Source organism: Euphorbia lathyris, chromosome 2 (genome assembly GCF_963576675.1).
Source record: "Euphorbia lathyris chromosome 2, ddEupLath1.1, whole genome shotgun sequence".
Classification (NCBI taxonomy): domain Eukaryota; kingdom Viridiplantae; phylum Streptophyta; class Magnoliopsida; order Malpighiales; family Euphorbiaceae; genus Euphorbia; species Euphorbia lathyris.
In genome coordinates, this window is record NC_088911.1 from 141472228 (window position 1) to 141497019 (window position 24792).

Here is a 24792-nt window from a genome sequence, read left to right on the forward strand (position 1 = left end):
GTTGTTTTCAGGTCTAGTAAAGTAATGGCAAACCCGCAGTAAAAAGATATGATTATATTACTGATGCTAATACTAATAATTAGTATTAATTTTTATTTTTATTGTTAAAAAATTTTGATCGGTTCTTATACTTGATAATATAAAACAATTAAAAATTTAAAACATGGAAAAATAGAGAAACTGAAAAATTTAATAAAAAGATAGATTAACGCGTATTTCAGACCCAATACATTAAAGGCCGAAACATAAATGGTTTCATGGCTTTCAAAGGCCCGTCCAGCAACGGACATAAGTGCCTCATATTCTGAATCATTACACAGCAGATAGATTATCAACAGTAACATATGTTGTGATCCAATAATCTGAAACCATGTGAAAAAAAAAAGTGTATATATCAATTATTTATAGTTGTATGCAAAAAAAAATAAAACCTAAACTGAATCGATCGAAGCAAATATTAAAGCTACCTATTTTTATCGTTGTTGAAGAAGTCTGACTGAAGACCAGAATTCGATAAGGATCCAGAAATCATTTTCGCCAAATGGATGAAACAAAAGCTTTTGGGTTCTCGAGGAGAGGGTTGCCAATGGCTGTTAGCTTCCTGAGATTCAATGCCATGATAAAGGTTAACCTAATGGACAATATGGGCTGAATAAAATAACAAACCCAAACAGCTTACTATATGTTGATAAGTCACATTTTATATGATCTCCGTTTCAGGTAAAATTTACTACATACGCTGATTAATTGATTACTGTGTATATTAAGAACTGAACTTGAAACTATTAACTTAAGCAATTAGAAATGGATCAATGTATACACTAAAAACCGAGCTCCAAGTTAATTTAAACAATTTGGTAACTGCATCTACATATATTGACAATCGCAATCAAATTTAATCAAAATGATAAATCAAAGTCTCAAATATAGATAGTCAGCAAGGTAATAATGCCTAATTTGATATTATACTATACACATGTATAATCCATAAACCTTCAATTAAATTGACCCAATTGGAAATAATTTATTTCATATTAGAGAGACAAACACATGTATAATCCATAAACCTTCATGTATAACTCCGCCTGTGAGGGTCACTTGGTGGCCTTTACAGCCGGTCCCAAGCCCGGACAAAGGAGGAGGGTTGCGGTAGGTTTGTGGCGGCCAGCGTAAAACTTAGCCACATCTTATGACATGAACCATAATATAAATACCGTTGGGGCGTTCCCTACTCAGCGACGTGCTGCACTTCCTAGACCCGGGTGTAGTGATAAATGTGCAAGGGTTGCTAGGTCGTCGCCCCGAAGCGGCGCGCCACCCCAGGACCCGGGGGTGGTGTCAAATATGCAAGGGTTGCGGGTAAATAAGCTAGTCCACGGTAATGGTAGGGGTAGGGGTAAGGGTAGTAGGTTACGCTTTGGGACATGGAACATAGGTTCTTTGACAGGAAGATTAGCTGAAATTGTAGATGTTATGAAGAGGAGGAGAATAAATATATTATGCCTACAAGAAACCAAGTGGGTTGGAGCCAAGGCTAGAGAGATAGCTCCTTGGGGTTATAAGCTTTGGTACTCAGGAAAGGATAAGGGTAGAAATGGAGTAGGTATTCTTATTGATAGGGAGTATATTGATGAGGTAGTAGCGGTGTCTAGGAAGAGCGATAGAATTATGAGTGTTAAGCTAGTGATAGGGGATGAGGTTGTGAATGTCATTAGTGCATATGCGCCACAAATAGGATTAGATGTGTCTATAAGACAAGCTTTTTGGGATGACTTAGAGGAAGTGGTGCAACAGGTTCCTAGGGATGAAAAAATGGTACTAGGGGGTGATCTCAATGGACACGTGGGTTCTAGGCGAGATGGGTTTGAGAGTGTTCATGGAGGGTATGGCTTTGGAGATAAGAATGAAGCAGGAAATGATATTTTGGAATTCGCATCAGCCTATGACTTGAGTATCATGAACACATGGTTTATGAAGAGAACATCCCACTTAGTGACTTATCGGAGTGGCGGTAATGCGAGCCAAATTGACTTCTTCTTAGTAAGGAGTGCTTGGAGAAAGAGTTATATTGATTGTAAGGTGATCCCTGGTGAGAGTACGACAACCCAACATAGAGTAATGGTGCTAGATTTTCGAAGTAGGAAATGTATAAGAAAACAAACACCTCAAGTAGAGACTAAGATTAAGTGGTGGAAATTGCAAGGGGAGAATCAACAAAAATTTGTGGATGAGATGACCAAAAAAGATATTTGGACTTGCAATATGGATTCAGATATAGATTCGATATGGAATAAGATGGAGCATAGTATAAGGGAAGTAGCGAAGGAAGTTCTAGGGGAATCTAAAGGTAGCATGCCACCGGGTAAGGACACATCTTGGTGGACAGAAGAAGTACGACAAGCAGTAAAGAGTAAGAGAGAATCCTATAAACTATTGGGGAAATGTAGGAGTGACGAGAACTACGAAAAATACAAAGAGGCTAAAAAGGAAGTAAAGAAGGTCATACGAGATGCTAGAGCAAAGGTGAATCGGGATCTGTATACAAGATTGGATACGAAAGAAGGGGAAAGAGACATATATAGAATTGCTCGGATGAGAGATAGGAAGACGCGAGATCTCGGAAAAGTTAAATGTGTGAAGGATGTGGACCAGAAAGTCCTAGTTGGAGATAAGGATATCAAGGAACGATGGAGGTCCTATTTTGATGACTTATTTAATGGAGATCGCCAACAAGATGTTGGAGATATAAGTATCCATCACGATATGATAAATCATGAATGCCTGCGGAGAATTCAAAAGGGTGAAGTCAAAATGACATTAAGTAAGATGAAGTTGAAGAAAGCAGTAGGACCTGATGGCATCCCTATTGAGATTTGGAGATGTTTGGGAGAAAGAGGAATCGAATGGTTGACGGCGTTCTTCAACAAAATTTGGAGAAACAATAAGATGCCATCAGAATGGAGGAAAAGTACCTTAATCCCTTTGTATAAGAACAAAGGCGATGTCCAAGATTGTGCCAACTATCGGGGAATCAAATTAATGAGTCACACTATGAAACTTTGGGAGCGAGTGATTGAACAAAGGCTAAGGAGGACGGTGAAGATCTCGGAAAACCAGTTTGACTTTATGCCGGGAAGATCAACTATGGAAGCCATCCATCTAATGAGACAATTAATGGAGCACTATCGAAATAAGAAGAAAGACTTGCATATGGTTTTCATTGACTTGGAGAAAGCATATGATAAGGTACCAAGGGAAGTACTTTGGTGAGCCTTGACAAGGAAAGGCATTTCGCGGAAATATATTAACATCATAAAGGACATGTATGAGGGAGTATGCACGAGTGTACGTACTAGTGTTGGGAAGACTGAAGAGTTTCCTATTACGATTGGAGTGCATCAAGGTTCCGCACTAAGCCCATTTCTTTTTGCCATCGTTATGGATGAACTAACAAGTTCACTTCAAGATGGTATACCATGGTGCATGCTGTTTGCAGATGATATTGTGTTGGTTGATGAGACGAAAGAAGGAGTGGAGATGAAGTTGGAACTATGGAGGCAAACTCTAGAATCTAGAGGCTTTAAGTTGAGTCGAAGTAAGACAGAATATTTGGAGTGTAAGTTTAGCGGCCGTAGGAGTAGGGAGGCAGGGACAATCACCCTAGATGGGAGAGTTGTTCAGGCCTCGGATTGCTTCCGGTATTTAGGATCTATTATCCAAACGGATGGAGAAGTAGATGGAGATGTTGCTCATAGGATTAAAGCTGGTTGGTCGAAGTGGAAGAGTGCTACGGGTTTCCTTTGTGATCCCGGCATGCCTAATAGATTGAAGGGAAAATTCTACCGGACGGCAATTAGACCAGCATTGTTATATGGTACGGAGTGTTGGGCAGTGAAACACTGCCACATCCATAAGATGTCGGTGGCGGAGATGCGTATGTTGAGATGGATGTGTGGTCACACGAGAAAGGACCGGGTGCGTAATGAAATAATTAGGACAAAAGTAGGGGTCATATCTATTGAGAATAAAATGAGAGAAAACCGACTAAGGTGGTTTGGCCATGTGAGACGTAGAGCGCTTAATGCGCCGGTTAGGAGAACCGAAGAGTGGCAAAGGGATGTAGTGGTGAGGGGTAGGGGAAGGCCTAAGCAAACTTGGAGGAGGGTGATCGAGAGTGATATGAGTTTATTGGGAATTGAGGAAAATATGGTAGTGGATAGGACGGAGTGGAGGGAGCGAATCTGTGTCGCTGACACGACTTGATTTTCACGGTTTTATATGATGGTTCATGTTAGCCGATCCCGAATCATTTCGGGACTAAGGCTTTGTTGTTGTTGTTGTATTAGAGAGACAAACAACATTGATCAACACTAAAGCAAACAATTTCAGCAAACAAATCAGCAATATACCAATCTTTTATGAATAGCATTACAATCCTAAAATTAGAGATCCATGTGTTAAATTTTAATACCATATGTTAAATTTTAAAGAGTTTTTGGCAAAATTCAACTCCAAGAGCTTTAATTACATTTGATGTATTTATTATACTTAGTAAATTTTCATCTTATCCTTTCAAAATATTTGTTCTAAAAGCAAGTTAGAATCCGAAATTGGGCAGCCAAATAAAAAGAAAAGCATGAAGGAAACGTGTAAAGACAAGGTTGGCTAAAAGGGAAGGAAATCCACTTGGAGAGTAAACAGAAATCCCATTTGTCAAAAGTTAAGCCTTTGACACAACAAAATGGCACAGACTCAGATATTATAAAATTGCTAAATACAGAAGGGAAGCTAAAGCATGGGGAAATGGTAAACGTTGTTGATTTAGAGGGTGAGATTTGGCGCAATGGTAAATGTTGTTCTCATGTGACTGAGAGGTCTCGGGTTCGAATCTTACGAGCGGTCTCTTGCCAAAAAAATGGTAGGGAAGGCTTACTCCAGTAAGCCCTTATGGTGGGACCCCTCTCCGGACCCCGCTTAAGCGTAACAACAAAGTAACACCATTAGAGATGGTCTAAAGCATGTTGGGTATGCTATCCACTTGGTCTATGCCTCTTTCATCTTCGAGAGGTAGAACTGAAAAATTGTGAGATGACTGAAACAGTAATAAAGGAAGAGGAAGCAGAGGATCCAGCTCAAGTGATTCTTGGTTCACTATACTCTGTTGTTGTGGAATATTTGCCAAAGTTTTCATGTTTTAATGTCCGTCATTACAGTATAAGAGAAGGCAATGAAGAACACAATGATATTCATTTGAGCTATAAGGTTGGCACTAATTTAGTTTATTACTACAAGAGAATAAAAAATCATAATTACAACTTCTATAACATAGCATCCATACAGTAATATAATATATGTTTGTGAATATTTCATGATATTGTGTGTATAGCTTTGATTAACTAAAGTAATGTTGATTTTGTATATTGCAGGTATTTCCCAATTTAGAAGAGTTGTCACATGATCAACACTAAAGCAAACACATCTAATTTATACCAACAATAAACTCTCAATTTCTTTTTCCTCGATAACCAGCTTCTCCCTCTATCACCGTTTTTTTCCTTAACCATTCACCGGCAAAGAAGCGGCTAATTATCAGAGGCGACTACCTATGAAGTTGTGTAGTGCAGAAGAGAAACCGACAAATATAAAGCCTGAGAGTATCGAAAACTTACCGGAGAATCAAATCGTTGTCGTTATCAAATGAATAGGAAAGGCAAGGCGTGGAAGACTTTAACGAGAACGAGAACCGTCACCGTCACTGTCGTCCAAATGAGAGTCCGTTGTTGGTAAACAAAGGGGGCGATGGAAGGAGTTAGGGTTTTGGTTTGGAAGAAGAGGAGGAGTTAAATTCTGGAATCTCACACTTGTATCTTTAAATGGTAAAAAATTCAAGGGCTTTATTATATGTTTAAGCTTAGAATAAGGAGAATATGAAATAGCTAAACAACCATATATAAATAACTACATAAACGTTTAAGTAAAAAGAAATCGGATAGCTAGAAAGATCAATTTCATAATACGCTTAACAAAGGAGAGACAACTAATCCCAACTAGGTTGGCACCAGTGAAACCCCCCTTAACTATGACACCAAATTAATTAAAAAGAATGAAAATGTTACTAGATAAAGAAAAGAAAGAATGAAAGCTAAAATCCTAAACAACACAGATGTATTATATACATTTAACGTCACTAAATACGAAACTAAAGTAGAAACTTTAAAAAGAGTTCCACCACATCGGTCTACTAACGGAGACAACATTCTGCAATCATTTTCCCTTCCTTCAGGGTAGACATAGGAGACTTCACCATCCTTCAACTTCACTTGCACCGGCTACAAATTCAAAGACAACATACATAGTTATATTATTTCATAGTAAGTAACGCAAAATCAAAAAACAACACGAAAGATTTAGTAATTAATACTTTATTAAGTGGAAGAAAATGTACCTATGCATTTACAGCTTCTCGTTTCTTACAATACACTTGTTGAGAGCTGTCAGTCTGATATTATTATTTTGATATTTCCTTTGATTGCTTGCCATATCTTCTGGTTTCAACTCTGTTATTCTCTCTGTTTTGATTTCTCCCATCAGAATCTTTCTTCTAAAATCGAGATTCGTTGCGTCTTTAAGGTTGTACAAGAACGATCTGTATTTATTTTTGTTGTTGCTATTTGAAAGACACAATCCCCAATTGTTGTACAATGTTGACTCCACCGAAATTGCAACTCCGATAGGATCACAACTTGACTTGAAAACTCCATCCTCACCGCATTCTTTCAACACCATATTCAACCCCTCGAAGACTTGTTGTTTTATTCTATCCCTCAATACTCCATCAACATTACTTTCTTTGTTTTTGGATTCTGAGACCACCTTTTTGTGAGATTTTTTAAGAGAGATTTTGTTTCTTGATTCAGCAACATTCCGGGTATTCAAGTTTTTACAAGTCGGTCTCTCAAGCATTGGATTAGATTCGGCCACATCCACATGCTTATTGTATAATTGCGTTTTCCACTTGATGAGAACACGAGATGCATATTCTCTAATAACTTGCTTGCACTTAGGATTGGACTTGAGAGAGTAAATGTTGTTGCCCACATTGGTGGAACATAGAAAAGTGTTAGTGACAGGACAAGAGCAAAGCTTGGAAAGTGCTTTCAGACATCTGTCCTCCAATGCGTTTGTATCAGCAGTCTTCAATGCGACTTGTACCAAATCGATAACCAACTTCTCCATTGATCTGAAATTATATATATATAAATCCACATTAACCTATTTATGCCTTGGTTTTTAACGTAGATTTTACTATAAAATTCTTGGATATTGTTATTTAAGATATTAAGAGAGAAGTCTTTAGATCTAGCATCTACGCTCCAATAAACTCAATCCTAAATAGATACTACTACTATTGTATTTTATTATTTCTGATCTAACTCATTTAATAAATGGGTTGACTCAACCCAACCTATTTAAAAATTAAAACTGCTATTATAAAAACTGAAACACTATTTTCGAGTCTGGAAAGTAATTTCAAACTCGCACTAAAAAGATATGATTATACTACTGATGCTGCTACTACTGCTAATTATTAATTTTTATTTTTATTGTTTAAAAATTTTGTTCGGTTCTTGTACTTGGTAATATCGAACAATTAAAAATTTAAAACAAGGAAAAATAAAGAAAATTAAAATTTTAATAAAAGAATAGATTAATTTGTGTTTCGGACCCAATACATTGACGGGACGTTTGGTATTTTATTGAGATAGAGATAAGGATAAAGGTTGGGATAGGAATAAGGATAAATAGTTGGGATAAGGATAAAAATATGATAGTCAATGTTTGGTATGCGAGATAGGGATAGAGATAAAATAATACATTTTACTATTTTAACCTTATTTAAACTACATAACATTAATTTGAGGGATAAGACGGACTTTTCCATCCTATTAAAATCGCAGGAGCTTATCCCACCTCTTTATACCACCCCCTCTTGGGTACAGGATTTGAGGGATAAGAGGCTTGTCCCTCATCTGTCTCACTTTTCTATCTCCCAAACAAACACGAGATAACTTATCTCGTATTTTTTATCCCTATCCCACCTCCTATATCCCTCCTAACAAACACCCCGTGGAGGCCGAAACATAAACGGTTCCATGGCTTTCAAAAGCCCGTCCAGCAACGGACCAAAGCGCCTCAGATCGAGATTGTGGCTCAATCTGAATCATTACACAGCAAATAGATTAGCAGTAGTAGAATATGTTGGGATCCGATAATCTGAAACCATGTAAAAAGAAGTGTATATATCAGTTATTTATAATTGTATGCATAAAAAAACCCTAAACTGAATTGATCGAAGCAGATATTAAAAGGTACCTGTTTTTATCGTTGTTGAAGAAATCAGAATGAAGACCTACGTTCGATAAGGATTCAGAAATCATCTTCCCCAAATGGATGGAAAAGAAAAGCTTTTGTGTTCTCAAGGAGAGGGTTGCCAATGGCTGCTGCTTCCTGAGATTCAATGCCATAATAAAGGTTAACCTAATGGACAATATGGGTAGATGGACTAAAAACTAGTGTCAATAAGAACAGAACTAAGTTTTAGGAATTGATAAAGTAATTCAAAAATAAATCAATAAAACATGATAAGCAATCCCTTAGCAGCACTGCAAAAACGAAGAAGATAATGCCTCAAGCAATCACAGCCAATAAATTGCACTGCTGGTTGTCTTAAGCAATGACAATAAACCAAAGTATCAGTTATAGAGGCAATATTAATAGTCAATAAGGGTAACACTGCCTAATTTGATATTATACCATACACATGATCCATAGAAACAGCACCATTTGAGACAAACAACATTGATCAACACTAAAGCAAACAACTTCAGCAAACAAAATTAGCAATATACCAATCTTTAATTATATTTGATGTATACTTAGTAAATTTCCATCTTAATAAAATGAAAAAAGGAAAGATTTGGGCATGAAGGTGTAAAGACAAGGTTGGCTAAAAGGGAAGGAAATGCTAAGCCTTTGACACAACAAAATGACGCAGATTCAGATATTAGAAAATTGCTAAATACAAAATTAGGGAATGCAATGCAATGAAGAATTGCTAACTTGTGTTTAAGGGTATGCAATTTACTTGGTCTATGCCTCTTTCATCTCCAAGAGGTAGAACTGAGAAATTGTGAGATGATTGAAACAGTAATAAAGGAAGAGGAAGCAAAGGATCCAGCTAAAGTGATACTTGGTTCACTATACTCTGTTGTCGTCGAATATTTGCCAAAGTTTTCAAGTTTTTATTCAGGAAGCGGTGATTTGGAATGTCAGTCAATTCAGTATAAATGGATGTCCAAGTATCAAATCATTCATTTCAATAGAGAAGGCAATGAAGAACACAATGATATTCATTTGAGCTATAAGTTTGGCATACGTTCTAACTTGTGTCTACTAGCACTAATTTAGTTTATTACTATAAGAGAATAAAACATGATAATTACATAGGATTTGTATTTATATCATATTCATATAGTAATATAATATATGTTTGTTAATATTTAATGATATTGTGTGTATAGCTTTGATTAAGAGGTTAATTGGGTAATCTTAATTAACTAACGTAATGTCCAATTTGGAAGACTTTTCACTAGACATGATTCATGAAGTCCATTATAGCAATACTGCAAATTTAGTTTATCACATGATCAACACCAAAGCAAAGAAATCAACAATAAATCCAGAATCAGAGAAATCGATAGCAGAGATAAAAAGGGGTTAAATGTACATTGGTCACTTAATTTCAATTTATATCAATAAAATTATTCAATTTTAAATTTTTGTCACAATTAGATCATTCTGTCGATTTCATTATAGTGAGTACAAATCATCACAATGATGACATAATCCAGAATTAGATTATGTGTATAGCTTTGATTAGAGTTGTCATTAGACATAAGTCCATCAAAGCAATACTGCAATTTGAGTTATCACATGATTAACACCAAAGCAAACAAATCGGCAATATCGTTATAAATCCAGAATCAGAAAATTACTTCACCCAAATTTTCTTCTAAAAAATATAAACCCTAATTCATACCAACGTTACACAATAAACTCTCGATTTCTTTTTCCTCAGTCACCGGAAAAAGAAGCGGCTAACTATCCAGAGGCGACTACAGACTACCTATGAAGTAGTGTAGTGCAGAAGAGAAACGGAAAAATATAAAACTTCAGAGTTCAGAAAACTTACCGGAGAATCAAATCGCCGTTGTTATCAAATGAAGGGGAAAGGCGGAAGACTTGAACCAGAATAAAAAGGTCGCCGCCGGTTGGAAGAGGTTGAGGCAAGAGAGAGAAGGAGAATAAGGTAGGGTTTTGGTTGGCGCGTTTTTTTATGTTTTTAGGCTCTAAATTATATATATTCTTTTCTTTTTCAAATTTTAATTGAGTAGTTAGATGGGCATTAAACTCTAAGGGTCCGTTTGGTATGCCGTAATGCAATGTAATGTAATAAATGTCGTAATGTAATCAAAGTTGTAATGTAATGGAATGGAATAGTCATTCTATTACCATGTTTGGTTAACAATTATGATGTAATGTAATAACCATTACAATACTTATATGTTCCTAATTAAATGCAATCATAAAATTTTATTTACATAATTAAAATCAACGAAAAACATAAAAAATGTGAAAAATCGAATCGAAATCAAATACAAAATTAGATTAACCGAAATCAATAAATTAGTATATAGTTTTTCGCTTTATCTTATTTTTTTACATATTTTCGTTTCTTTTAATTTCCATTTTCAACATTTTTCACCGTTTTTCTATTTTCTCATTTTCTCATTTTTCCGGTTTTTCATTTTCCGCATTTTTTCGGTTTTTCGTTTTTTTTTTCAGTTTTCTCGTTTTCAATTTTCATGTTTTCTACTTTTTACGTTTTTGACAAAAATGAGAGGTGAGATTTAAGAAATGAGAGGTTAGATGACAATGTAATGAGAATTCAAGTCATTTTTCTATGTAATGGGGATTACAAGATTTCTTCAACAAAATTTAACTCAAGGATTTCTCATTCCATTACAATGAAATTGTAACATGCAACCAAACATGGTAATGAGCCTTCAATGTAATAGTCATTCCATTACGAAGGTCATTACATCTTACCAAACGGCACCTAATGATATGGTTTAGCTTAAAGTCTTTTTTTTATTATTATTGAATACAGTACGTTTCAAGAAAAAAAATATTTTCATTTAATAAATTTAGGATTAAAATTTTAGGGCATGTTTGGTTCAACAGTTAGCTAATAGTTATTGTAATTTCTGTTAGCTGTTTGCGGTTACAGTTAGCTGTTAGCTATTGTCGTTAGCTGTTTAATCACTAGTGTTTGGTAAAATTATATTGAACTATTGTCGTTCAGATTTAAAATGTCTAATATAGACATATTTTAAATTAATCAACAACAAAATTATATGTTTGTGATCTGTTACTAATTATGATAAAATGCTGCACATGTGAAGTTTAGATGACAATGTTCATGACCAATGAGACATTTTGATGAATTATTTCTCAAATTGATCCAACTTATCAATATTATGGGTAATTTGCTCTTGACTATCAACGTTATGGATACAATTGCACCATTTTATACGTTAAGGGTAAAATTGCTCCTATATGTTACACAAATTAATACAAGTAATTTATATAAAAAATAAAAATAAAAATTTTATTGAACACAACGAAATCTTATTCTTCTGATAGTTATGTTATAGAAATATAAATAATGTTAAAAAAGAAACATATTTTATGAAAATAAGAAGGATAATTTTATCAATAACAAATAACTACAAACAGCTGTTTATGAAAAGCTCCAAATAAGAGTTTTTCGTAAAAAGCTCTGCAACTGCAAGAGAAAATACTAAACGTTGTGCTTATATAATAAACCTAACCAAACACTATAGTTCGTGCAGTTTGAAGTGAAATGCTAAACGATCGTCCGAAAAACTGAAACAAAGTCTTTAACCTAAAGTCTATTTTCATTAAACTTTATAAAATTACCAACTATTAATAACATGGTTAAGTACTAATTTTAATTTTAGTCTTTAATTTAAAGTCTATTTTCATTCAGTCCTTTACGTTTTTTTATTTGTTTTTCATTCTTTCCCTTTTTTTTTTTTTGTATTGTTTCCATTTTTCCATTTTCTTTTTTGTCGTTCTTCGTATCTTTGTCGTTTTCTCAAGCTTTTCTTGTTTGTTTTTTCGTCTTTTTCTGTTATATATATATATATATATAGAGGTTGATATTTTCTATTTTCACATCTCTTTTATTTTTTAAACTTTTTATTTTTCTTCTCATTTTTTTTCCACGAATTATAACTCATTCAATTTATTTTTTAACACCTCTTATCCGTATCTATATCTATATATAATATAAAGACTTAATGCTTCTCCAGCTCCCTTAACTTGTCCAAATTGATCATTTTACCCCTTCAACTCATCAAATGTCATATTTACCCCATTACTCCATAAAAATTGTATTTCTCACCCCCTTAACTTGTCCAAATTTGTCATTTTACCCATTCTCAACTCATCGAATATCATATTTACCCCCTTAACTCCATAAAAGTGGTATTTTTCACCACTTATGATCCTATTTACCCTCTTAACTCCATAAAAATGGTAATTCTTATCCCTTTATAGTAGTAAAAAAAGTTGAAAAGAAAAAGAACGAATAAAAAATACAAATAACAAGAACATTAATATGAACAAGTTAAATACATTATATGTAGGGATAATGTACCAAAATAGGCCTATGATTTTTGGAAAAGTATCAATTTAGGTTCCACTTACAAAATAGCATAAATATAGGTTTAACGTTTAAAAAAAGTTATCAATTTAGGCTTCGATAACGGATTGTAAGGAGTGAAAAATACCACTTTTATAGAGTTAAGGGGGTAAATAGAACATTCTATGAGTTGGGGGAATAAATGGACAAGTTGAGGGGGTGAGAAATACCACTTTTATGGAGTTAAGAGGGTAAATAGAACATTCGATGAGTTGAAGGGGTAAAATGACCAATTTGGACAAGTTAAGGGGGTTGGGGAAGCATTAGGCTTAATATAAAACAGTAACGATGGAGATGAGATGTCACTTCCTCATTTTTTACTGATAAAAAATATAATATAATATATAATATATTAATTTTAATTATATTTATCTATAAAAAAGATTATTTTATCCGTACTATATCTAAGAGTTCTATAAAATTTAAATTAATCCCTAAAATCTCTCTAATTCTCTGCATATCTATCTATATATAATATAAAACAGTAACGATGGAGCTGAGGTGTCACTTCCTCATTTTTTACTGATAAAAAATATAATATATTAATTTTAATTATATTATTATATTTATCTATAAAAAAGATTATTTAAAATAAATGTGAAAATAAAATAATACTAATATTTAATTTATATAGCACCTTATATTATTAATTGTAATCATTAGATTATATTTTTATTAATATTTATATGTTAAGAGAATCCGTACATTGTACGGACAAAAAACTAGTTACATTATAAATTGGTTGGACTGAGGCATCTTATGAATCTGTTTGGAAGGCAACATAATGGAATTAATTTCAATTAATTAACATTTACCCATAGTTATTAATGTTAGATATGGAAATGTTTATATTTAGGAAAGATAATATTCAATGTTATCATAGCCTTAATCTTAGGCCTTAATCTAGGCATTAATATAGGAAAGATATTATTCATCGCCTTAATTTTAGGCATTAATATAGGAAAGATAATATTTATAGGCTTAAACTTCTTCCTCTTATAATAGGACATTGTCTTTGCCTCTTCTAATTAATTCCAATGTATAATCTCTCTGTCAAAAAACTCATAAAACTACCCCTAACTCACCAAGGCAACTGCCCTTTTGCCTAAATGGGGTTGCCATGCGCCATAGGCATGTCTTTAATAACTATGCATTTAGCTATATCAAGTTAATTTGTTTTTATGTTTGTAATGGTCTTGCAAATAGGTTTCACATTTTTCACTGCTCAGGAAAACTAATGGGTGAAAATGGATAAAAACCAATTGATATATTTAGTGAATTTAATACTTCTACTTTCATAGTCTATATATACCATCAGAGAGATACGATTATTCTTATTTAGAACAAGTCTAATGGCTCAAAGATCCTTATTACAACCAACTACTAGTGGACTTTTTTAACATTTTAAGTGTGTTAACAATTTTGGTCACACGCATTTCTCTCTCTTGCTTGAGAGATAAAATTAAGAACTGACCAAGAGCGGTGCGGCTCACGGTAGATAGACAATCGTATAAAATCTGTCCCCGATGGGTCAGTCTTGTATTCGCCAATTTCTGTTGGTATATATGTTTTTTATGATATTGTTAAGATTGGTTATTTGTGCTATTTGGAATTGGTTTGTGTCTATGTATTTCATGCTTGTAGTAGTTTGTGTTTGGGTTTGATTTTTTTTCATGTCTTATTTGTTGACACTAAACCGAAATTTGACACGAAATGAGCACAGCAATTGCTAACTCTAATTGCAAAGATGCTTTTACAATTTTTAGAGATAATGATGCTTTTTGGTAAAATATTTTTAACTTTCTATATGATTAATAATTAATTGTCAAGAAAGAAAAAAGAATTGATCCACATTGCAATCTTAAGCTCTAAAGTAGACCAATCACGTTCTTGTTTTCATTGATTTAGTTCCTCGTTTCATCTATTGATCAGATTCGATAAACTTGGAATATACAAACTCCAAAGAATTCTCCATCCTTGCTTGAAATATTTGTAAGTAGTTTTCATATTTATTCATTCTTTTGGTTCTTATTACGGAGAGGTTTTTTTTTCCTATTTACATTGAATCAGTTGAAGCAAATGATTTAGCTCACATGATAATCAAAAGAGCCCGTCCATTAGATTGTCCAAACTGGAATCTTTTAAAATCGTTACTTGTCAGATTTGTACCTCTTGATAATATAAGTCAGATCATATCGAGCCTTTTGCACTATGGCCATATCCTTTGTGTCTTCAACATGATTTTAAGATTTTTTTTTATCACAAATGGGCTCCATGCACTCAACACTAATAGAATGGAAGAGGGAGACAAAATCATATCACAAAATCACGTGGTTAATGTGGGTGCGATTGAAATCATAAAACTGAATGATGAGGCTGGTGATTTGTGGTTCTACCTTGTGTTTCAGAACACTAGGTGGTCTGGATTTGGAACTGATGTTTATGTTCGCATGTGAATGGAAGTATCTCGAGTGTGACGTTGTTAATTTTAAGATTATTTTCTTGAAGAACTTCTTTGTAATTTGGGAATTATTGGATTCAGTTCAAAGGCTCCTAGTTTCAAAATCAATTAAAATTTACATCTTTAAATTCAATCACTCCAAAATTACAAAGAAGTTTTGTAAGAAAATACTTTTTCCCACATCATATCAAGATTAGCGAATTACTTATAAAGTATTATGATGTCCTAAATGACATGAGACTCGTGATTTGTCATTTACGTACGATCACACCTGTTAGTTTCAAATCCAGGTCCTCTAGTGTTTTGAACTAAGTGGTAGAATATAAAATTATTGATCTACATCATTCAATGTTATATTCTAATCGCAACCATAATAATAACGTGCTTTAGTGGTATGACTTTGTTTCCTCCATTCTGTTTGTGTCGACTATTTGGAGTCGTGTTGTGGCAAAAGGCTTGATCTATGTTATCAAGAGTCACACAGCTCTCGACCCTCATAAAGTAACGATTTTGAAAGATTCTAGTTTGGACAATGTGGTGGGCTCTTCCAACTATATCATGTGAGTTTAACCATTTTTGTCAACTTGTTCAATGGATCCAGTGAAAAGACCTTTCTCTCCATAGTAGGCATACAATCTATCACAATGCACACGAATAGACCGTTCCAGCACTACACCACTGGAGTTGGCTACACAAGGTGTCCTAAAAGTTAAGGACTGATGATATCTTAAATAAAAACACAATGAATCTACACTATGGGAATCTGATTAGTTTAAACTATAATTTATACATGGCTTAAAACTTAAATGTATATATTGTAAAGACTGACCAACCAGTTTTCCATCAAATTTACACTATGAGAATAAAAACCCAAAACTCGGGTAGTGAGCATGATAAGTTTTTTCTTAACATATCAAATATTTATAATCAGTCAATACGTGTATATTAACAAATTTACACCAATAGGATAAAAATCTAAATTAGGGTGAAAAATTTCATGCAGTTTGTCAATCAGACTTGTACCACTATGGTAGAGATCCTGGTAGGTTTTCTCTAATTTATCAAATATTTATATCAATAAATAAATAAATATTGGGTCATTATTAATATCTTAAAAGGCAACTTATATTCGACTTATAGAAGTCATGCGGTCATATCAACCTACATTCAACTCTTCGACCCAATACGTCCTGTTCATGGTGAAGTAATTCTATGGCCGGATTGAAGTAATTAATTCTATGGCTGGATTGAAATTCATATTGTATGTACGTCTCATTATAATCTTGATTATCAAAAGTCAATCAGAAATGACTAATTAAAGTAACAGAAAATAAGAAACTAGAAATCCTTCTCTAATATCAGAAATCAGACAAATAAAATAAATGAATAAACATTATTCAAACTTTAAAATCAGAAGAAAAAAAATGAAAAAGAAACAAACAACATTCAACCAAGAATCGGAAAAAGAGTCATTTCCTTTACCATTGAAGCACTCTTGATAAGCTCTTGACAACGATTCTTGCTAATTGAAACTCTCTTTAGCTAGAATTTCTTAATTGATGCGAATTTATATTCCATAAATCAAGCTTGTATCACTATGATGGAGATCCTTATGGATTACTTCTCAATAAAAGAGAGAGAAATTTCATCTTCCTCGACTAACTGAATTTCAGTTCCCTGAGTTTTCTCTCTGAACTACCAAAATAATGTCTCCATTTACTAAATACTTCTCATTCAAAAAAAGAGGTGGTACACATGGTTATTAATATTATTAGAGGAAAGAATATTAATCTTCTTCCTCTAAGGTTGAAGAGGCATTTGATCTTTCTGAAGTCTGAGAATTAAGGAAAGGGTAATTTCATTTTGCTTTTTTTTTTATATTCTACTTTCTATCAATAAATTCGTTGAAATTTGTTGGGTTTTTTTTCTCCAGATAAAACTTGTGTCATACATGCCACCGCCAACACTTTTGATGCTCGACGGAGACTAGCTCAATGGAAGGTTGATCCCTCTTGAGACTCCAAGATTATCAATCCAGCAGGCCATCAACGCTTGTCCGGAAACTAGTGATTTTAGAAATCAAGAACATCACTAGTTTCCGGACAAGCATCAATGGCATGCTGGATTCATAATCTCGGAGTCTCTTGAGAGGGATCAACCTTCCATTGAGCTAGTCTCCCGAGCATCAAAAGTGTTGGCGGTGGCATGTATGACACAAGTTTTATCTGAAGAAGAAAAAAAACCCCAACAAATTTCAACGACTTTATAGAATGCAAAAAGCAAAATGAAGGTACCGTTTCCTTGATTCTCAGGCTTTGGAAGGATCAAATGCCTCTTCAACCTTAGAGGAACATGAATAATCTTTTTTGCTCTAGTATAATATCGATAACCATGTATATCACATCTTTTTCTGAATTTGGATGGGTTTTTCGAGTTTGTTGTAGTAGATATTTGGTAAATGGAGATCATACTAACTCTAAATGATACATGCTAAGATGTATATACATATGTTTTCCTATTTAATACTGAGATGTATATACATGTTTTCCTATTTTTCTTGAGTTTTATGGCTGCCCATGTGATTACTAATAACTAGTGGATAAGGCCTCACTGTCAACATTCATATTCAAGCTCCTTAGTGAAGAAATTCTATAAACAGAAACATCACTATTATGACATGGTTCAATTCCACTTCTACAAAAAGTCTTAAGCTTTTGTAAATTAATCAACCAGTTTGATTAATGGCAAAAGCACCTAAAGGGACCTCATGTTGGGTTATCAAACAACATTGTTTGTTGGGCTCTGCTTGTTAGTAGAGAGGGAAGTTCTCTTCCTGTGCCGGCTCTGCCTTTTTCTTGTATCTTCTCTATCGGATAAATAATGATACAGATCGGTTTTGTCTAAAAGTTTTAATCGTAAACTAACAAAGATATTTCTTCTCTAGCTAAACTAGAAGGAGTTAATCCCAGGTTTTATGGACTAAATCCATATGAAATAAGAATTCCCCATTGTTGAAGGTGAAAACCTTAACAAGCTTCTTAAAGAAGATTTAATATTGATTGATAAAAAGTTAAGGAATTACAATGAAAAAGATGAATTTATATCATCTAAAACCTAATTGCTAAATTACAATAAAGGGTAAAGAACATAACTAATTAAAATATTAAGATAAGGGTAAATTGGGTTAAATATAAAAGGGTGGTATTGATGGTAAATAGGGAGTGGCATGGGTTGTAAATAAGGAGTGGCAGGATTGTAATTAAGGAGGAAGCTGGAGTAAGGAGCAAGTTCCTTAAAATGAAGGTACGCGGAGCGTGCCTAATTCTACGCGGAGCGTGCCCAATCTAAGCCCGCGTATGTGACCTCTTGGACTTCTCTCCGGATTAGTGCTCAATCTACGCGGAGCGTGGATTGGCTGCTGAACTCTTCTCCGGATCAGACATTCAAGTACGCGGAGCGTGCTATAAACTACGCGGAGCGTGCCTGAGCTGTTGTGTGGCACTATTTTGGCCTCCTTACTCGCTTGTTGCTCGTGCTTGGTTCTTCCTCCGACTTCCCTCGTCCGGACCCGATCCTAGGGAGAGATGCCCCACATCATACACTCTTTCTTAAAAAGAACTTGACCCCAAGTTGTTTGCCATGCATTGATGAGACGTGTTTCTTTTTTAGCGGAACCAAGCCCTCAAATCGAACCAAGGTGTTGTTCGAGATGAATTCAAGAAGTCCACTCCACATATTGCCGGACTCACCTTCACCTCACGAGCTTCTCCCCATATCTCAACAAGTGCCTCACCCCGGACTTCATCTTCCGTGGTACTCATCTCCCAATCCCCACCAATATCGAATGCTCTACCAACATCGAATGGTATGTCTTGGCGAAGTTTGTCAAACCACTTCCCAATAAATGCTTGGATGGTCTTCCAACGCCCCTCACATCGTTGAACGGACCACCATTGGATCCTCTTGATCTCCCCATCACAGACTTGAGGAGACAACACACTCTTCTTTTGTTCTTGGCCTACCTCGAATGGAATGTCCCGACGACACGTATCAACCCAACTAGGATCAATCCCATCACTAGTGGAAAAAAGGCCATTTGCATCGGCCGTTTAGGGCCTTTTGCATCGGCCATAACGTGATGCAAAAGCCCTCGACGCAAATGCAATTGCATCGGCCGCTGGCCGATGCAAATGAGGTGATCATTTGCGTCGACCCCTTAAAGAGACCGATGCAAATGGGCACCTCTATTGCATCGGCCCTTTGTAAGGGGCCGATGCAAATGATGTGTAAGAACGTGGGATGATACAATCATTTGCATCGGTCCCTTTTAACGGCCGATGCAAATGATTCTTTATTTGCATCGTTCCTTTCAGGGGCCGATGCAAATGATCATATTATTTGCATCGGCCATATTTAAGGGGCCGATGCAAATGATACATTTTTTATTAAAAAAAATAAAATAAAAATATTTGGATTGAATGGAGCTCTATATTATAGCAAATAAAATATATATGCAAAACCCTAAAATATAACACATTAGTGCAGTCAACAAAAATTGAAATCAAGCCTAGATGCAAGAACATAGCAGACATGCACATGATGATGCTCCCAATCAGCTCCAAACGGAAACCTAACCACTCATTTGATCCATTCTTGTGAAAATCCATACGTAAGTTGCCATTAATGAAATTATACCCCATCATGAAGATACTCCAAACCCCTTGCTACATCTAATGCAATATGAACTCTTAAATCCCACCTTACTGGATTATTTTCATTACCTGCAAGAACCAGAAAAATAATGTCACTTTTCAACAACCAAAACACAAGGGGGCCAAATGAGTCACCGACACCCTTCTAAGTTAGATATGTTTATTCAGAGTTTGAATTTTCAAACCGTGGTCTAAACACATGCATCAATGACAATCTCAACATATAAATTGAAGCTAAAAAAACTCCATAAAATGAGACAGTGCGTGAATCAACATAACAAAAGTTTCATATTCGTTGCGACCTCTAACTCTACAAGAATAAGGTTCTTTGATTACTGAATAAAATAAAATTGTTATGATACAGAAAGTTGGATGCTCACTTACTGTACAAATGAGAAGCTAAACTGCCTTTACTCATATAGACATATATAAGCATGTGCTGCCTTTTTTCTGCACAATATCCAACCAAATTCACCAGGTTCCTATGATGCAACCTTCCCAATAGCATGACCTGAAAATGATCAAAAATTAAAAACCACAGACATGATCAGAAACGGTGCAAAACTTAGTCAAGGCCTGAACATTTAATAAAAGACAATGATTCAGACACCAGATTTAATGTGAACATGAACAAGACACATATCAGTACAAGTTGTCATGACTGGACTTTAATTCTATTAACAAACACATTTAATGGTCAAGCCAAGGAACATGGTTTGTGCAAGTTGCTAACTTTTTGGTACTAAAACAATAAATGTAAGAGGTGCTTGAGTTAATACCTCGGTCTGAAACTCTTTCTCCCCCTGCTTAGAATCAGTTGCAAGCACCTTCACGCAACAATTTCACCACTTGACATCTGAGCTTTATAAATAGGACCAAAAGCACATTGCCCTATCAGCGTTGTAAAATTACAGGTCGCTTTTTGCAAGCACCTTCACTGCAACTTTGCTGATTCATTTTGGCCCTTGGAGCAACTCCATCTACATATTTATGTAGGAAAAGTTAGAAACTTTAAACAAAAAGGGATATACATGGATTCAGAGAGGAACTCACCAATTGCCAAATAGAGTAGATTCCGGGGTCTTACAATGCTAAATATATTATCAATCTATTCATAGATGTTGTTGAACACATCATCAAATGTAGTTGGTGGTGAAGACTGCAGCAAGTAAAAGTAGTAAATTATCAGATATGAGCAAGCAAATGAAGATATAAAAAGAGCATAAAAGGAACTAACTTAATATTTGGCCACCTCCTATATTAAGTTTAAATGTGAAGTGCACTTATATAGTTAAATGTTAATAATAGTTCAAATTCAGTCTCTTCTCTTCCAGTTGTATATTATTGTCAGCACCTATTATTGTCAGCACCACCACGTTTCTCATATTTACATAGTTACAATTAAATGTGAAGTTCTTTTCATATTATATTTAAGCAACCAACAACCTACTCTAATTTATCAAGTACTCTCTCTCTTAAAGAAATGGCTAGCTTTGAAATAGGTATAGGTCCCTCATATCCCAAAGTAAAAAAGCATAATAATGTATTAGTATCAGGTCACCAAAGGAGCTATTTAGCTATACCTGTCTGATGTAGTATTTCAAAAGAAACAGTGGTGAAACGCTCTGCAAATTACAAACCTCCCATTTGGGATTTTGAGTTTGTGCAATCCTTGAACAATCAACATGTGGTATGCATGCTATCCTATCTCTTCACTTCACTTTAGCTTTTACATACAAATAAGTGACTTTTTTTTATTTTAACTCTACAAATTAATGTGCATAAGTGTAGCAGGTAATAGCTTTTTGTTTGTGTTTTGCATATAGAGAAACTATAGAGCTAATCGATACTTTACAAAGACTTGGATTGTCTTATCATTTTCAAAATGAAATACCTTAATATTTGGCCACCTCCTGTAATGAAGACTTTCTAAATTGACAAACAATAAGGAGATGCAGCCAATAATTCCAGAGCAGAAATCAAGCTTCCACATATTAAACAACTAAAAATAAATCATAATTAAACAACACACAAAACTAACATACTAGGATCAATAAAAATTCTTATGCATTTAGATATGACAAAGATATACATCACTAGGACCTTTTAGTACACACCAAACTGGTAGAAAATTCTCGCATTTTATAAAACCCAAATGAAGAAGAACAAATTCACAACTTCTCAATTTTAGCAACAAGTGCAGCAAAATCCCACACCCAAAACAATAAATGAATCCTCACATTTCATATGCCATACTCAATTCAATCCCAGCAAACAACAATAACACACCCAATAATTAGAAATTCATCCAAAATCCTCATAAATGAATTCCAAATACCAATCCAATACATAATCCCAATAGAGAAATCAAAAGCCAATTATAAAATGAATATACGACTGAAAACCAAATAAAAACAGGGTAGCGCCAATCCCCTGTCCTAACAGAAGCAAAAATGAGAGATTCCACGGCATTCTTTATCTGAAAATATATGGATACATAGAGTGTAACCTTCCACGACATTGGATCGATTCAGTTGGAGAAAGAATAAAGCCTGAGAGAGTAGAAAAGAATAAACTTTGGATCGATTCCTCAATGGAATTAGTGTAAGGCAACAAGTAAATACAGTTAACTGAAATAAAGAGAAATTCTAGAAACCCTATAGCAGTGCAATGGAGGAAAGAAGAAATACCATATTGTAAAAGTGATTTTCTTCTTCAGATTTTGATTAGCTAGTTTCGCAAAAGGGAGAGAAGAGTTGGATTGCCTTGAAGAAAGTGAGAGTGAGTTATACGCTTATCTGTTTTCCCAGCCTCTCGAGAAAATAACATGTTTTCTCTTCCAGTTCTACGGTCCTGCAATTAGTAAGAGCAACGAGATCATCATGAACACAACGAGCCTGGGTGATTCAGACACACAAGGAGCCTCAGTGATTCAGAAACACAACCAGTTCCATTCATATAAGATTCAAAAACTTATTTTTGAAACAAACTTCAAAAGGAGTTAGGGTTTTATCTACTCACTTTGCCATCGGTAGCTTCGCGGCAGTCGAAACTGCATTTTCCAGAAAATTAGCATCTCTATTTCAACTCTGGAGCTCTCTGAGACTTAGATCGACGGTCTCTAAGAATTGGCGTTTGGTCCGAGCTGTTTCCATTCTGATCTCTTATGAAATTCGAGAGTCTCCGGGCAACAATAAGGTGAGCTCTATGTGAGATTCCGGCGGTGGAAAGGCGCAGCCATGGAAGGTTGGGTTTGGTCTTGTGAGAAGGAGAAGAGGGAGATGGAGGCGGCTGCAAACGAGAAAGTAACCCTAAAATAAAATCTGAATCTATACTTAACTTTTCATTATTCATAAATTCGCCCCAGTTAATTACAAAATACCCTCTTTTATTTTATTAATTTTTTAAAATTTATCTTAACACTAATTGCATCGGTTGTTTTAAGAGACCGATGCAAATAATACAGTTATTTGCATCGATGCCTTTTAAGGGGCCGATGCAAATGATTCAATTGATATTTGCATCAGCCCTTTTAACATGGACGATGCAAATAATAAAATTATTTGCATCGGTCCCGGTTAAAGGCCGATGCAAATACTAAATGTCATGGCATTTGCATCGGTCCTTTATAAAGGGCCGATGCAAATGACTCTTTTGCATCGTATTTTATAAGGGCCGATGCAAATAGGCCGATGCAAATGGCCATTTTTCCACTAGTGCATTTCTTTCTTTTCTTTTGCAGATTCTTATTCCTTATTAGAGTTTCTAATTAATCTGACTTCCTATCAGAATTTCATAGATCAATTTCACCGCTTAGCCTCATCAACTTATTTAAAATGACTTATTCCCCTCCTAAACTTGTTTAAATTTGGTTAGAATGATCTATTAGCTCATTGAATTTGCTTAAATTGATATATTAACATCCCGTAGAGATTAGAATGATCTATTAATCCATAGTAATTGCTTAAAGTGATACATATTTTAATTTGTTCAAATACTTTCTCAACTCTCCAAACTTTGCTTATTTTGTAACAACTAAATACAAAAACCATAATATTAATTCTCGATCCTCATCCATTCAATCTCTCAAACCAGCAACAGTAACTCTTATAATAGATTGAAAGGTAGGAAAAGTGAAAAAATTACCTCTTAAATAGATGAAGACGTATTTTTAGAATTTAGGTTTAATAAGTTGTTGTGATGATATTGATGGTGAAAACAGGATGATGAAATTAGAAGACAAAGACGTAGAAGAATTCATCGAGAGTCTACTAAATACAGAAATACAGAATAGTTGTATCAAACATGTCAATGCAATTTAGAAGGATGATTTCATATGATATAGTATAGGAATAGCTTATTGAAAGTTAATGTTGCGATCAATTGAAAGATGTTTTATAGGTTTGATAATTTTAGTATATACATATATAAGTAATGTAAGGTAGTGTTAGAATGTATTGTGATTTTGAAATTTGATAGCATATAAATAAATACTATCGGATAAATATAATTTTGACATTAAATATAATTTTGACATTAAATACTAACCGAAATTATAAACGTACATATGTCATATATTGTGTGAAATAATAATAATATAAATTTGTGGTAGGCAGTTATATAGGTGAGATTCTACTTATTTTCTTTTTAATGCATGATATTTGAGTTTAACTCAAACCAAAAAAAATCTAGTTTAGAATTATCAACTCATTATGCCAGCAATATTTGGCACATGTTCAGTTTAACCCAAATCAAAATTTATATATCAA

General features: G+C 34.4%; 2 long non-coding RNA genes and 1 pseudogene across 2 annotated transcripts; all 3 read right to left on the reverse strand.

The window, feature by feature from the left end:
• Positions 1 to 176: 176 nt before the first annotated feature.
• On the reverse strand, positions 177 to 5933 carry LOC136217119 (uncharacterized). Its single transcript, XR_010683441.1, has 3 exons — positions 5670 to 5933; positions 468 to 601; positions 177 to 362 (listed from the first exon to the last, which is right to left on the reverse strand). It is a non-coding gene; the product is annotated as an uncharacterized lncRNA (long non-coding RNA).
• Positions 5934 to 6079: 146 nt separating this feature from the next.
• Positions 6080 to 10389, reverse strand: LOC136217120 (uncharacterized). The gene is made up of 4 exons (XR_010683442.1): positions 10253 to 10389; positions 8374 to 8508; positions 6446 to 8274; positions 6080 to 6329 (listed from the first exon to the last, which is right to left on the reverse strand). It is a non-coding gene; the product is annotated as an uncharacterized lncRNA (long non-coding RNA).
• A 7048-nt stretch (positions 10390 to 17437) lies between these two features.
• On the reverse strand, positions 17438 to 21710 carry LOC136217540 (calcium/calmodulin-regulated receptor-like kinase 1; annotated as a pseudogene).
• Between the last annotated feature and the right edge of the window lie 3082 nt (positions 21711 to 24792).